The sequence below is a fragment of the Cyprinodon tularosa genome, unplaced genomic scaffold (genome assembly GCF_016077235.1).
Source record: "Cyprinodon tularosa strain WSP-4 unplaced genomic scaffold, ASM1607723v1 ctg74, whole genome shotgun sequence".
NCBI classification, from domain to species: domain Eukaryota; kingdom Metazoa; phylum Chordata; class Actinopteri; order Cyprinodontiformes; family Cyprinodontidae; genus Cyprinodon; species Cyprinodon tularosa.
In genome coordinates this window covers 553838-568159 of record NW_024039496.1, presented here as the reverse complement: position 1 = coordinate 568159, position 14322 = coordinate 553838, and the positions used below count along the sequence as shown (strand labels likewise).

The window sequence follows — 14322 nt, the reverse complement described above, 5'->3', positions numbered from 1 at the left end:
CAGACAGACAGACAGACAGACAGACAGACAGATAGATAGATAGATAGATAGATAGATAGATAGATAGATAGATAGATAGATAGATAGATAGATAGATAAAATGCTGCTTAAACCCCATTTTACCGTCTAGCATTTGTGTGCACGTGAAGAAGAGTCTGGGTTTATACTGTGCCTGTGTTCGCCATATATTTGTTACTTTGTGGGGACAGTGTAAGTCCAATCCAGGAATATGCTACGTTGTGGGGACGTTTGATTTTTTATAAGGAACAGTCAACTGGAATCATTGAAAAACATTATTTGAGGGTTAGATGTGGACTCTTAATGGTTAGGGTTAAGGTCCGGGTTAGGCCATACAAATGAATGGTAAATTAATGGAAGTCAATGGAAAGTCCCCATAAGGATAGGGGGATATAGCGTGTGTGTGTGTATGAACATCCCAGTACTGTCAGAGTGTTGAGGTTGGAAGTGCCAGGAGAGGAAACCTCCTGTAAATGCAAAGAGCTGATGTAAGTTGTGTTTATCCCTGCAGCCACAGCACTAAAGAACCTTGTATACAAAGTCATTCCTACCCCAGGCCAAGCCTTTCATGGTTCAGTGACATTAGCAACGTTCTTTTCCCTTCTTTCTCTTTCCTTCTTTTCATTTGTTTCCCCCCTTGCATCCTGCTCAGCTGAGAACAGACAGGAGCACGTTGTGGAACAGATTGTTATTCTTGATCAGGTGAGAGAGACACAGACGGAGAACTAAAGCCTGAGAACAGATGACAGAAGAAAGCGACCAGTAGCCATAAGATGCAGAGCAACAATTGATGATGTTTTCCCCAGCAGTGAGATGAGCCATGTGTCCCGTCTGTGTCGTAACAACGCTGCGTCGGGTGGATGCACCACAGGGAGAGCTAAGAAGCCTGGTGTCGTGCTGTGCTATGAAGTCTTACTTCCATGCGCTTTTGAAGCGTCAGCCTTACTAAATCTGGAAACCAAAGGCCAGCGGTGGCGCCACAGTCAGAAAGCGTGTCAGCGCTCCAGTCACGCTGTAATGACTGACTTCGAACACAAACAAGCATCTACTAAAAACCATTGTGCAGCACAAGAGATGAAGCTCCGATGTCAAAAAAAGTGTGAAACAAGAAGAACTTGGTTTGGCTAAACTATAACAGATTGTGCAAACACTGCCTAACAGATGCACTCATTCTCTATTGATACTTCCTATACTTTAAGTGTCATTTACATACTTAATGCATTTTATTGCATTATTGTAAAGTGGTGAGAAATTAATAAATTGTCTCAAAAGTGTGGACATAATAGAAATCAGCCCCCTTCACTTAAAATTCATTAAATAAAATACGAATGCTTTCACTTGTCAATACCAGTGTTTACTTTAAAGTTTTTTAAGAAGTTTTACTTCATAAAACAATGTCAAAGCTTGAAGATCTCAGTGAGAAAAGTTCAATCTATAGGCAGGGGTGATGAGAGGAGCAATAATTAAAGAATTGACCACCACAGCCTAAAAATGAAAGAACCTTAACCGAGAGCATTGTATAGAGTAATGGCAAGGAGAAAGCCCCTGCTAGATATTTACCCAGTAGCGACTGGCCAATTGACGGCACTAGGGCACCGCCCCACTTAACCAAGGGCCTTGATTAAGAGGTAAAAAAAAGAGAGAGAGAGAGAGAGAGAATGAAATGGAGTGAGAAAAATTTATTTCAGTGAAGTTCCTTAAAAAACATCTTTTGAGTAGAGAACTTATCAGCAGTCCAAAGAGAGATGAAGACGGTACACTTGGTCTTTTTCCAAGACCAGGTTTACCTAGTTGTCTGTGGGAGTGTCGGCTTAATGGTTAGAGCAGTACGCTTGTGCTCTGAGAAGGTTGCAAGTTCCTGGTTCAATCCCCAAAGCCTCCATTCTGGGTTCCTGAGCAAAACCCTTAACCCCATACTGCTCCCCAGGCACCGTACAAAGGCAGCCTACTGCTCCCCAAAGATGGGTTAAATGCAACAAGTTCATTTCTTTCCTCTTTACTTCTGACAGTGTAATAACAATAAAAGCTGGGAAAAAAAGCTACAAGGCTTGGCTAACTGCATGCAGTGAGGCTAACACTTTATTCCGCTTTCCTGTCTCCGTTTTCAAACGTCAGGATCTGACCCAGATTGGATAAAGACAGGAATGACTCATTTAAAGCACTTTTCAGAAAATGTTATAATGCTTTTTGTTGATGGCATTCATGTAAATACACAGGTGTGATAACCTAGTATACATTTGATTGTTTTTTTGGTCTATTTTGAAGCTATAGCCCCCTGGAGAAAACTCCACCAGGCACCACTAGGTTTACCTCTAGCAAAGCAGGGAAGACAGCAAGGGTAGTGAGACCAACATTTCACTGTTTAACAGCACATGTGTGGGGTGATATAAAAAATGTGATTAAATAACTAAAAGACTTTACAAAATCAATTACAAAATCTTTAGATTTATCCAAAAAGAAGTAAAGAAGAAGGTTTCAAAGAAAAACATGCAACACATTTAAAAATATAAACCTTACAGCAGACAGCCATCTAAACTGTGGAGAATTTTTGAAATGGAAAAACCAAACAGAACTCTAGCTCTCATAAAGGGAAACTCTTCTGATCTGAAATCACACGGGGACTGCTCGGATAAGACATAAATAATAATGTTTGATCTGACAAGATGCTAGAATAAGAATCAGTTGTAAGACAAACTTAGCCTTGAGACACCAAGTCAGAAGCCAACAGGCTGGAAGAAATGATAAACCCCAGCATTTGACCTTGTGTCTGTGTGGTTTGGATGGACCGGCTGGAGAAGTTAAAGCAGCAACATTAAAACATATCCAAACCTCAAGCAGCTAATACATTAAAATGTCAGCTGCTATGATGAGAACTAAAATGATTCTTGGCCTTGGTGTGGCTTGTGCTTAATGGCATCAGTAGGCTTCACAGGAAATTTATTTTGCAATATTTTATTGTTCTGTGCCTCAGGTGGCCCAGCAACCATTGATATAGGATAAGGAGAGAGACTAATGGAAAATAAGAAGGGGAGAGGGAGGGGGGGATTAAGAAAATGCAAGGCCGAGCAAATACTTCTACCAAAAATATATATGGTGATAATAAATAAATACAAGTTTAATATCCTCATAGATGCTCTACTTCCATCTAACAACACCTAACCAGCATTTACTAATATTCTACCAACAACAGGATTCACAGATTATGGAAACCAAAACCTTAACATTAAAGCTCCCACAGCAAGTCCCTCTTAGGACTATGTCTCAGCAGCTGATCAGTACAATAAAAATGCCCTCTTTGTCATCTAATTACCAATGTGTTATTAGTGCTTTAATTAAATGCCTGCAGGAAGCAGCGCTGGCATTGTCAGTAGGACAAGCATGGGGAGTGGATGTGGCAAATAATATCAAGGGACACAAAGAAAAGAAAAGTGGGAGGAGATTGAAAAAAAAAAAAAGATTTAAATTAGTTAAGGTCAAAACATTTTAATACATATAACAGTCCTATTTTTTTTTTTTTAGAAAAGACAAACATTAAAAGGACTCCCAGTCAGTGGCAGAGAAAAAGTGTTCATGATAAATCAGTTACCAAACTGTCTCAAATCCTGTTCTCTAGAGAAACAAATTTAGCAAAATAACTACAAAAACAGCAATGGTTCTTCACCGTGAGAGAGACTGTAGATGGGACCTTCCCATCTAACTTTTGCAGCTGTGTCCACGGCTTATTTGTATAGAGGAAATATTGTGGCGATGAACCAAGAAAAGGGGGATCACAGCGGAAGGAAGGAGCTTAGATTGAGGCTCAGCGGGAGGAAACAAGGAAGACAAGAAAGGAACGATGGAGAACTAATCCCCAGAGACAGTCAGTGTCTCATGCCAGCTCCTGCTGAGCAGCAAAGAGGACAGAGAAGACTGAGCGAAGACAGACAGAGAAGGAAAGGTACAGTGCGTTGTCTTGGTGAGATGCCTTGAAATGGTTGGGTTGTGACATCACCTTCTTCCAAATCTGGAGTCATCCCCATAACACTCTGATCATCACATCTATGAGGTCAAGGTCTTTATGGAGAACACCGTGGCTGCAACTAGATATGCTTTTCAGAAAGACCTCCCACATACTGTGTCTCCAAGAATCAGCCTGTGTGTGTTTCCTGCTTCCTCGTGTGTTCTCCCACTGATTACAGCAGTCATGCCTGGTTTGGCTGACCGCACCTGAGGCAATAAGGAGATGATTCTTCCCAGGCGCACAAAAAGGAAAGAGGAGGAAAAGAACCAAGTAAGGATGAGGAGACAGAATCAAGTCATAAAAGAAGAGAAGACATAAGGCAGTAGGAGGCAGAGAGAGGAAAATAAAAAGGAACACAATAATGCAAAAAAGGTACTCTGAAATAATTTTGTTTAGAAGCATTAAAAAAGTTTCACTGTATTTGTATCAGGTGCTCAATATAGATGCATGTTTCAATAAGTAAGAAAAATGTTGATTAGTTGATTATTTTAAGTAATTAACGAATCAATTTGGAGACTGAGACAAATTAGCTTTAAATCAATTATTAATATTAGTGTAGATAACTATGCTTGAAGCAAATAAAAAAACACGTTTTTTTTTTTTATAACTGAATAAAAACCAGAGAAAGGATTTTGACAAAAGAAATACAAAGCTTATTTCTTTGGTCTTTATGCAGAAGACTGCAGATTTGCCAGTTGTCTGGAAGACTGTCACTGGCAGTTTCCCCAGGGAGGGAAAGCCACGTCAGTCTCTGCTAAAGAAGATGGAGGTTTACATACTTTACCCATGAATCTTCATTAACAGATGAATAGGAGGAGAAAATTTGAGAAAAAAAAACTTTACACAAGCTACACACGTGAACACAGCTGTGAGAGGATTTAATAGGAAAGCCAATTTAAGAGTTTTGCACAAGGTGTGGACTAGGACTGGAGTCGCTTCTCAAATATCCACTGCCCAGATAAAACCATGTATTAAGCCACTTCTAACTAGAAAAAAAAAAATCTGAAAATCGAACCTTGGCTAAGGTGAAGAGAGATTGAACTGTTTAATCAGTAGTCTGTAGTCAAAGTTCCAGGTAAAATGTTTAGCATTTGAACATTAAGGTCCAAAATTTATGAGATATGAGGTGTCATCTGAAACAATAATTTAAACAGAATAGAGACGTTCCTTATTTTCCCACATTGGGGAAATTAAGGTGTTGGGTCACATGTCAAAGGTCAGAACAGCCGTACTTCAGGATCTTTACTTGCTTTCTTTTTCTTATTTAAAATCTGGACTTAAAATCTTATCATTATATCTAATCATTTTGTGGTACTAACATGATAATGATGAAAGAGATTATTAAAAAAAACATAACTTCCTTGAATACTTTCTTAGGTAACTACCGAACAATATTAAACGATACACAAACTTCAATGACTTATATCACTTAACAACTTGCAGTGGCCACATTTAATAATTTTCTTCAAATTTATTGATTCCTAGGTGTAAAAAAAATTAAAAATTCTGACAATTCACCCATTTTCTAGTTTTTAAATCATCATCTATTCTAATTTATGATTTAGAGGACAGATCAAAATTCTCATGAGGACTAGAAACTTATAACAATAAACAGTAGGATAAATGCTAACCCCTACTGGAAATGCTTTTATTTTCCAACAGGACATAGCACCAGTCCACACATCTTATTTAGTGATCACTTTTCATAGCTGTCAAGTGAAATCACTGGAAATGACCACAGAAAGTACAGAACAGACCCAGATTCCTTAACACCTCAGCAGAGCTACAGGGCAATCACCTCCATGTTACAAAGCACTGATGCAGTAATTAATGCAAAAAGAGCTATGATAGGTGACAAGGGCATCGCTGCATTTGTTCTGTAAAAGACATTTCTGCATTGCCAATCTGTTTTGTATTTCTCCTATCTTAAAACTAAAATTCATGAAAAATTAAAGAGAAGTAAAGAGAAATAATCAGTTGAAAAATATGAATCTATACCGTTTACCTTTTTTGAATTGAACTGCTGATTTTCAATGAATTTAAGTTTGTGAAGGTGCACCTTGTAATCTGAACACAACTCACGTACGTAAAAAAGTAATTACAAATGTTGTTTTGAAGGCTTAACAACTTTAAAGTGATGTGACCCTATCAGAAAATTAAAGTAACAAGCAGACAGTTTGAACAGTCGTTTTGGCTTATGAGTGAAAATCTATAAAACCCAGAAAAGCATACAGTATTCACACACAAACACACTGTAATAAAACTCATGTACAGGCGCACACTCCCACACACACACACCCCCCTCTTGTCTCTACAGTCCAGAGCTCTCTCCAAAAGCCACTTACCCGTAGACACCAGAGAGAACAAGAAGAGGCATCAAAGCTGTTTATATAATGAAACTGAAAGAGCTGCTCTGTGCCGTATCACTGACTGCACCCAGGAAAGCATTCCTGCTTCTCCAGAGAATAGAGAAAAGCAAGAGAAAGAGGGGGAAAAAAAGAAGAAAATCCCCCCGAACAATGCAGCACAACAGCAAAGCACACTCAGAAGGATAGAGGCTCCAAAAATGAGAGCGCATGAGGCAATAGAAAGGTTGTTTATTTTAAGGCAGCCTTGTGTACCAACAGAAAATGTATTAAAATAGGGCCTATTGTTGTGAATTTGTGATCTGTCAGTCGGCGTGGGAAACAAAGAGAGAGAAAGAGAGGCTGCCGTAATTCCCATGAGGTCTCTGTCATTCTTCTGTCAGCGGATGGAGGACTCTCCAGGGGAAGGGAAACTTCTCTCATACAGACTGACTGACAGACTGTTTACACCTAGCGAAGATGTGGCACTGTTTCACTTCTGTCCTGCTCTCCCTGCCCCGCTCTTCTGAGCAGCAGCATAATGACCTGCTCAGGTGTTAGCCAAGAAGTTGACGAAATGTTGATTCAAAGTAAAGCTTGAATGTCTCAGTGGCTGTTTGATGAAGCGATGGATGCTACAGGTCCCCATGTCCTTCTAAAGGGCTTTCTCCTGCCTGCATCTCCCTGTCCAATTATCTATTCTTTCATCGACTAAAACCTCAACTTTTTAACTCTGTTCAACTGTTTTAATTGGACTCTGTCTGGCTCTGTCTGCGTCGTCTAAGAAAGAAAAAGTTTTTTTTTTTTTGGATTGGAAACCTGAATTCAACCAATAACTCTGGGCAGACAACTGTCACTTACAGAGCCTGCAGAGATCCCATCAGCTGCTAAGTGTAAGGAAAGCCACCTGGGAATAAGTAGAGCACAAAGAGAACCCATCAGGCTTATTACATAGCTGGGATGGCTTATAAATGGCCAACAGCTCTTTATATGAAAGTGCTAGCACACCTTTATGTTGAGAGTAACCTAAATTCCTTACTGTTGTTTCAATAAAGTTGGTTATAATTTTAAGTATTTCTAATGCGGCTATAAGTTGAAAAAAAAAAACACTAATACACCACCTATCACAAGATAGAGTATTTTTTTCCTTAATTATCTAAATAAATGTCCCGTGGCCAATAAAAACTACATTTAATCCAAGATATAAACAACAGTTGTTTACCTTTACATTATTTTTACACATAAATACTTGAGTTTCAGCTTTCTCTAATTAGCTCTAAGTAAAAGTAAAGTCATTTATGAAAAGGTTAAGAAACACTCCTTTCTTAAACTTTTTGGATGTAACTTTATTTTACCTCTCCTAACTTCACATAATCAGCACATTTTGAATACAACAAATAATTTCAAAAATACCGTGAACTCATCACACAGCTTTAAAGCTATCATCCTATGGAAAGGTCCATCATTGACAGGATATCAGATGGACTGTCCATGTAATATCATTTGCATTTTTCTGGAAACAATGTTCAGGGTTTTTTTTGCATCAAAGTATATCCAAGTGATATTGAAAAATGTTTTTAGATTATTCAGAACAGAACATCAGGTCAAATCACATTTCATATATTTTCAGTATAACATCAGAAGCCTTACAGCCAGTATTTGCTCGGTCAAATGACATGCACTTTAATTGTGCATGCAGATTATACATCATATGAGTGAACTATGACTGCCTTTGATGCCCAGACAAAGGCTTGATTTGCAAAAGCTAAAGATAACGAAAAGTTATTGTAAAGATTAAAAACAGAGCAAAGAAAACCATAGGTCATCAATAGAGAAACAACATGGCAATAACATACACTATATTGCCAAAAGTATTTGCTCACCCATCCAAATTATTGGAATCAGGTGTTCCAATCACTTCCATGGCCACAGGTGTATAAATTCAAGCACCTAGGCATGCAGACTGTTTTTACAAACATTTGTGAAAGAATGGGTCGCTCTCAGGAGCTCAGTGAATTCCAGCGTGGAACTGTGATAGGATGCCACCTGTGCAACAAATCCAGTCGTGAAATTTCCTCGCTCCTAAATATTCCACAGTCAACTGTCAGCTGTATTATAAGAAAATGGAAGTGTTTGGGAACGACAGCAACTCAGCCACGAAGTGGTAGGCCACGTAAACTGACGGAGCGGGGTCAGCGGATGCTGACGCGCATAGTGCGAAGAGGTCGCCAACTTTCTGCAGAGTCAATCACTACAGACCTCCAAACTTCATGTGGCCTTCAGATTAGCTCAAGAACAGTGCGCAGAGAGCTTCATGGAATGGGTTTCCATGGTCGAGCAGCTGCATCCAAGCCATACATCACCAAGTGCAATGCAAAGCGTCGGATGCGGTGGTGTAAAGCACGCCGCCACTGGACTCTAGAGCAGTGGAGACGCGTTCTCTGGAGTGACGAATCGCGCTTCTCCATCTGGCAATCTGATGGACGGGTCTGGGTTTGGCGGTTGCCAGGAGAACGGTACTTGCCTGACTGCATTGTGCCAAGTGTAAAGTTTGGTGGAGGGGGGATTATGGTGTGGGGTTGTTTTTCAGGAGCTGGGCTTGGCCCCTTAGTTCCAGTGAAAGGAACTCTGAATGCTTCAGCATACCAAGACATTTTGGACAATTCCATGCTCCCAACTTTGTGGGAACAGTTTGGAGCTGGCCCCTTCCTCTTCCAACATGACTGTGCACCAGTGCACAAAGCAAGGTCCATAAAGACATGGATGACAGAGTCTGGTGTGGATGAACTTGACTGGCCTGCACAGAGTCCTGACCTCAACCCGATAGAACACCTTTGGGATGAATTAGAGCGGAGACTGAGAGCCAGGCCTTCTCGTCCAACATCAGTGTGCGACCTCACAAATGCGCTTCTGGAAGAATGGTCAAAAATTCCCATAAACACACTCCTAAACCTTGTGGACAGCCTTCCCAGAAGAGTTGAAGCTGTTCTAGCTGCAAAGGGTGGACCGACGTCATATTGAACCCTATGGATTAGGAACGGGATGTCACTTAAGCTCATTTGTGAGTCAAGGCAGGTGAGCAAATACTTTTGGCAATATAGTGTATATTACTGCACTGTTATTATTAATCCAAAAAATATATATAAGAACCATCTGAAAAAAGTAAAATCAAGCAACGAACCAAAAGATTACTGTATTGCTAGGTAAACAAAAAGGGTTTTACCCAACTTATTTTTGGTTTCTTGTTTTTTTGTTACAAGAGACATTTACTATAAGATTTTGAAGAAAATTTCCAGCAGTGTATTCACAACCAAAGTAGTAGCCTATATCTTATCATATTTTATTCTTCTGTAGTTAACATTACTGAATGTGCCCAGGGCAACTGCCTTGGTAGAAATGTCTCTCAATTTAAAACCTCAGTGAGTCACTCTGGTTGTACTGAAGTTGCGATTCCTTAAACTGAATCTCTGAGGTCCTTGTCAGCTGCTTAGTTATATCTTTAATAGCTTTAAAAATAAGAAAAGAATGAAATATTCTCAGACATTAGGTTTAAATATTTTACTTTGTATATGCTTTACTACCATCTTAGCTGCCTTACACATTTCCTGTTTTACAAGGTTACAAGGTCCCACTTTGGTACTTAGAGGACCTTTAGTTGTACTCAGTAGAGGCTTTGTTTCACTTATTTCAAGGTAATAAGTTTTAAAATAACCTCTTAGTAGGTAAGAGCAAACATTCCAAAATGAGTCAAACACATCAGTCCTTGATTCAAAAAGAAAAAGGAACACTGGGGAGAGATTCTGTGGAAACTGTGGAAACTGACAGTCAATTAGGAGCAAGAGCTTGTGGTTCTTGCTACTTGACTACCAAGCAATTGCTGCCACAATCCTCACTACTATGAAAATAAGAGGCAATAACAATCTATTTGTTATAGTTGCAATATGCTTGGTTGCAGAGCTTGTGTGATGCCATGATCAGTGAGTGGTTTTAATAAGATACAAAGCAACACAAGTACAACAACTTATATAGGCTTTCAAATTTTTTTTTTATTAAAATTGTGCTGACACCACTCATTGGTGTGAAAGTAGAAGCAAACTACAACTCTTATAATATATAGCTAAAGTTGTTTTTATTTTTCTCTTTAACTATTTTATAAGCTTGAAAAGAAGCTATTATGTTTGTGGATCGATTTTTCAAATAGAAAAGAAATTGCTGGCCAACATGGCGGATATACACACATACTAGTGACACAGATAGCGATGGTAATAAAGATACTTATTAATCTTCATAAAGTGAGCTTATTTCAATGGATCATGAATGGAATCCAGTCGACCAACAAACCAACAGGTCCCGTCACTGCTGATCACATGTCGAACCTGACGTCTCATCAGACAAGAAAAACTTTTAGGCTCTTTTTAGGCCACTCAAAGAGCCCACTACCCTTTTAAGAGCAATGCATTGCTTCAAATCTCTATCATTGCAGATAACTGGAAAAAACCAAAACATGATCTCTTTAGCTCCTATCAAACAAGAGCAGATCACGCTGTGTGATGTCACTGGTTTTGTGGCCCCAACCGAACCATTCAGTTGTTAAGGCTGTTGCTATGGCTTGCTCTTGGATTTGGCTGAACCATCTGATAATTATTTTTTTACATTTGTTAATGATAACTGTCCAGTCCTCACTATGAAACAATTAAAGCTTTATTCCTCTTTACATCTATTTATTAATCCCATCTTTCAACCAATCAATAATGTAAGGTGTTAAAGGTGGTTTCAAATGGCTAAACAATCATAATTTATCTTTTTGTCCAAGTAATAAAGAAAACTCTGCATCTAAAAGTTGATGGGACAAAATGGCAAGAACATTTTTTCAGTTTTTTTTATTATTATTCCTAAAGGAAAATCTCTGATCGCTGGTATCTACTGAGGTGGAATTTATTAAGGTAAAACATTTTGTGAACCGCTGCTGTTTGTTCAAAGATGAAATTAACAATCAGTTTGACTTAGAAACATTAAAAAGCAGGATTAGAAAACACATAATAGAGAGAGACTGCAGAGCAAAAAGAGAGAGAGATAGAGAGTAAGTTTTCTAATTCAGCCATCTGGCTAGCTTTACCTCATTATAATATTCTGACTTACTGTCTGTGTGTTTGTGCGTGCGTGTATGTTTACAAATTTGTGACTGCTTTCAATTCGACAGATGCAGACAGAGCACAGAAGAATCCTCATTTATTAACAGCTTAATAGAGCTCCATCTGGGCCAGGCCCTATGCTTGTCTTCTATCAGAGAAATTTATCAGCAAATCACAGGAATTAGACTCCAACTGACACCTACACAGGCTGAGGTGACCCTGCTGCACAGAGTGACACTGCATAGATAGCCTCCAGTGTTTTACAGCTAGAATATAGCAATTATGACAAAAGTTTGTTCCAGGCCTGGTAAATGTCTGTGTGTTAGTTTATTCGTCTGTAGGTATTTTACTCCTAAGTTGAATTTATTTTAAACAGAATGAGCACTACTCATAATATTTGTGCCCAGAAAAATATTTTTGAGTTTAGTTTAGACTTTAGTTCCCTAATCAATCAGATTATCCTTGATTAATCCAATATTGATCCAATCTTATATCCATCTATGGTCATGAGCTTTGGGTCATGACCGAAAGAACGAGATCCCGGATACAAGCTGCAGAAATTTGTTTTCTCCGTAGTGTGTCTGGGCTCTCCCTCAGAGATAGGCTGAGGAGCTCAGTCATCTGGGGAGGACTCAGAGTAGAGCCGCTGCTTCTCCACATCGAGAGGAGCCAGTTGAGGTGGCTCGAGAATCTGATTTGGATGCCTCCTGGACGTCTCCATGGTGATGTGTTCCAGGCACATCCCACCGGGAGGAGGCCCAGGGGGAGACCCAGGACACGCTAGAGGGACTATGTTTCTCGGCTGCCCTGGGAGCAACATCACAACATCACTATTACTTTATTTGGATCTATAGTTATACATATGCAAATATATACATATACATACATATAGAGTTATATATGTATATATCTATATTTTTTGTGTGGTTTTATATATATATATATATATATATATATATATATATATATATATATATATGTGTGTGTGTTTGTATATCTGGAGCGTGTAACAAAAGTAATTTCCCTCTGGGATTATTAAAGTATGTCTGAGTCTGAGTCTACAGGTGCTGGTCATAAAATTAGAATATCATGAAAAAGTAGATTGATTTCAGTAATTCCATTTAAAAAGTGAAACTTGTATATTATATTCATACATTACATACAAACTCATATATTTCAGATGTTTATTTTGTTTAATTTTGATGATTACAAATGACAACAAATGAAAATCTCAAATTCATCATATCAGAAAATTAGAATATTACTGAAGACCAATAAAAACAAAGGATTTATAGAAATGTTGGCCAACTGAAAAGTATGAACATGAAAAGTATGAGCATGTACAGCACTCAGTATTTAGTTGGGCCTCCTTTGGCCTGTATTACTGCAGCAATGCGGCGTGGCATGGAGTCGATCAGTCTGTGGCACTGCTCAGGTGTTATGATAGCCCAGGTTGCTCTAATAGTGGCTTTTAGCTCTTCTGAATTGTTGGGTCTGGTGTATTGCATCTTCTTCTTCACAATACCCCATAGATTTTCTATGGGATTAAGGTCAGGAGAGTTTGCTGGCCAATTAAGAACAGGGATACCATGGTCCTTCAACCAGGTACTGGTAGCTTTGGCACTGTGTGCAGGTGCCAAGTCCTGTTGGAAAATGAAATCTGCATCTCCAAAAAGTTGGTCAGCTGCAGGAAGCATGAAGTGCTCTAAAACTTCCTGGTATGTGGCTGCGTTGACCCTGGACCTCAGAAAACACAATGGACCAACACCAGCAGATGACATGGCACCCCAAACCATCACTGACTGTGGAAACTTTACACTGGACTTCAAGCAACGTGGATGAAGTGTCTCTCTTCTTTTCCTCCAGACTCTGGGACCTTGATTTCCAAAGGAAATGCAAAATTTACTTTCATCAGAGAACATGACTTTGGACCACTCACCAGCAGTCCAGTCCTGTTTCTCTTTAGCCCAGGCAAGACGCTTCTGACGCTGTCTGTGGTTCAAGAGTGGCTTGACACAAGGAATGCGACAGCAGAAACCCATGTCTTTCATACGTCTGTGTGTGGTGGTTCTTGAAGCACTCACTCCAGCTGCAGTCCACTCTTTGTGAATCTCCCCCACATTTTTGAATGGGTTTTGTTTCACAATCCTCTCCAGGGTGCGGTTATCTCTCTTGCTTGTACACTTTTTTCGACCACATCTTTTCCTTCCCTTCGCCTCTCTATTAATGTGCTTGGACACTGAGCTCTGTGAACAGCCAGCCTCTTTAGCGATGACCTTTTGTGTCTTGCCCTCCTTGTGCAAGGTGTCGATGGTCGTCTTTTGGACAACTGTCAAGTCAGCAGTCTTCCCCATGATTGTGTAGCCTATAGAACTAGACTGAAAGACCATTTAAAGGCTTTTGCAGGTGGTTTGAGTTAATTAGCTGATTAGAGTGTGGCACCAGGGGCCATCAATTTTGAACCTTTTCACAATATTCTAATTTTCTGATATGATGAATTTGAGATTTTCATTTGTTGTCATTTGTAATCATCAAAATTAAACAAAATAAACATCTGAAATATATGAGTTTGTATGTAATGTATGAATATAATATACAAGTTTCACTTTTTAAATGGAATTACTGAAATCAATCTACTTTTTCATGATATTCTAATTTTATGACCAGCACCTGTAAGTGCCTTGGGATTCCCCCGGAGGAGCTGGCCTAAGTGGCTTGGGAGACGGACGTCTGGGCCTCCCTACTGATGCTGCTACCCCCTCGACCCGACCCCGGATAATCAGAAGATGGATGATGGATGGATAATCCAATATTGAAAATAATAGTT

General features: G+C 39.2%; 1 protein-coding gene across 1 annotated transcript in view; it reads right to left on the bottom strand.

The window, feature by feature from the left end:
- fam172a (family with sequence similarity 172 member A) overlaps positions 1-14322 on the bottom strand; it is a 202268-nt gene that overhangs the window by 169616 nt on the left and 18330 nt on the right. The gene's annotated exons all lie outside the window — the stretch shown is intronic.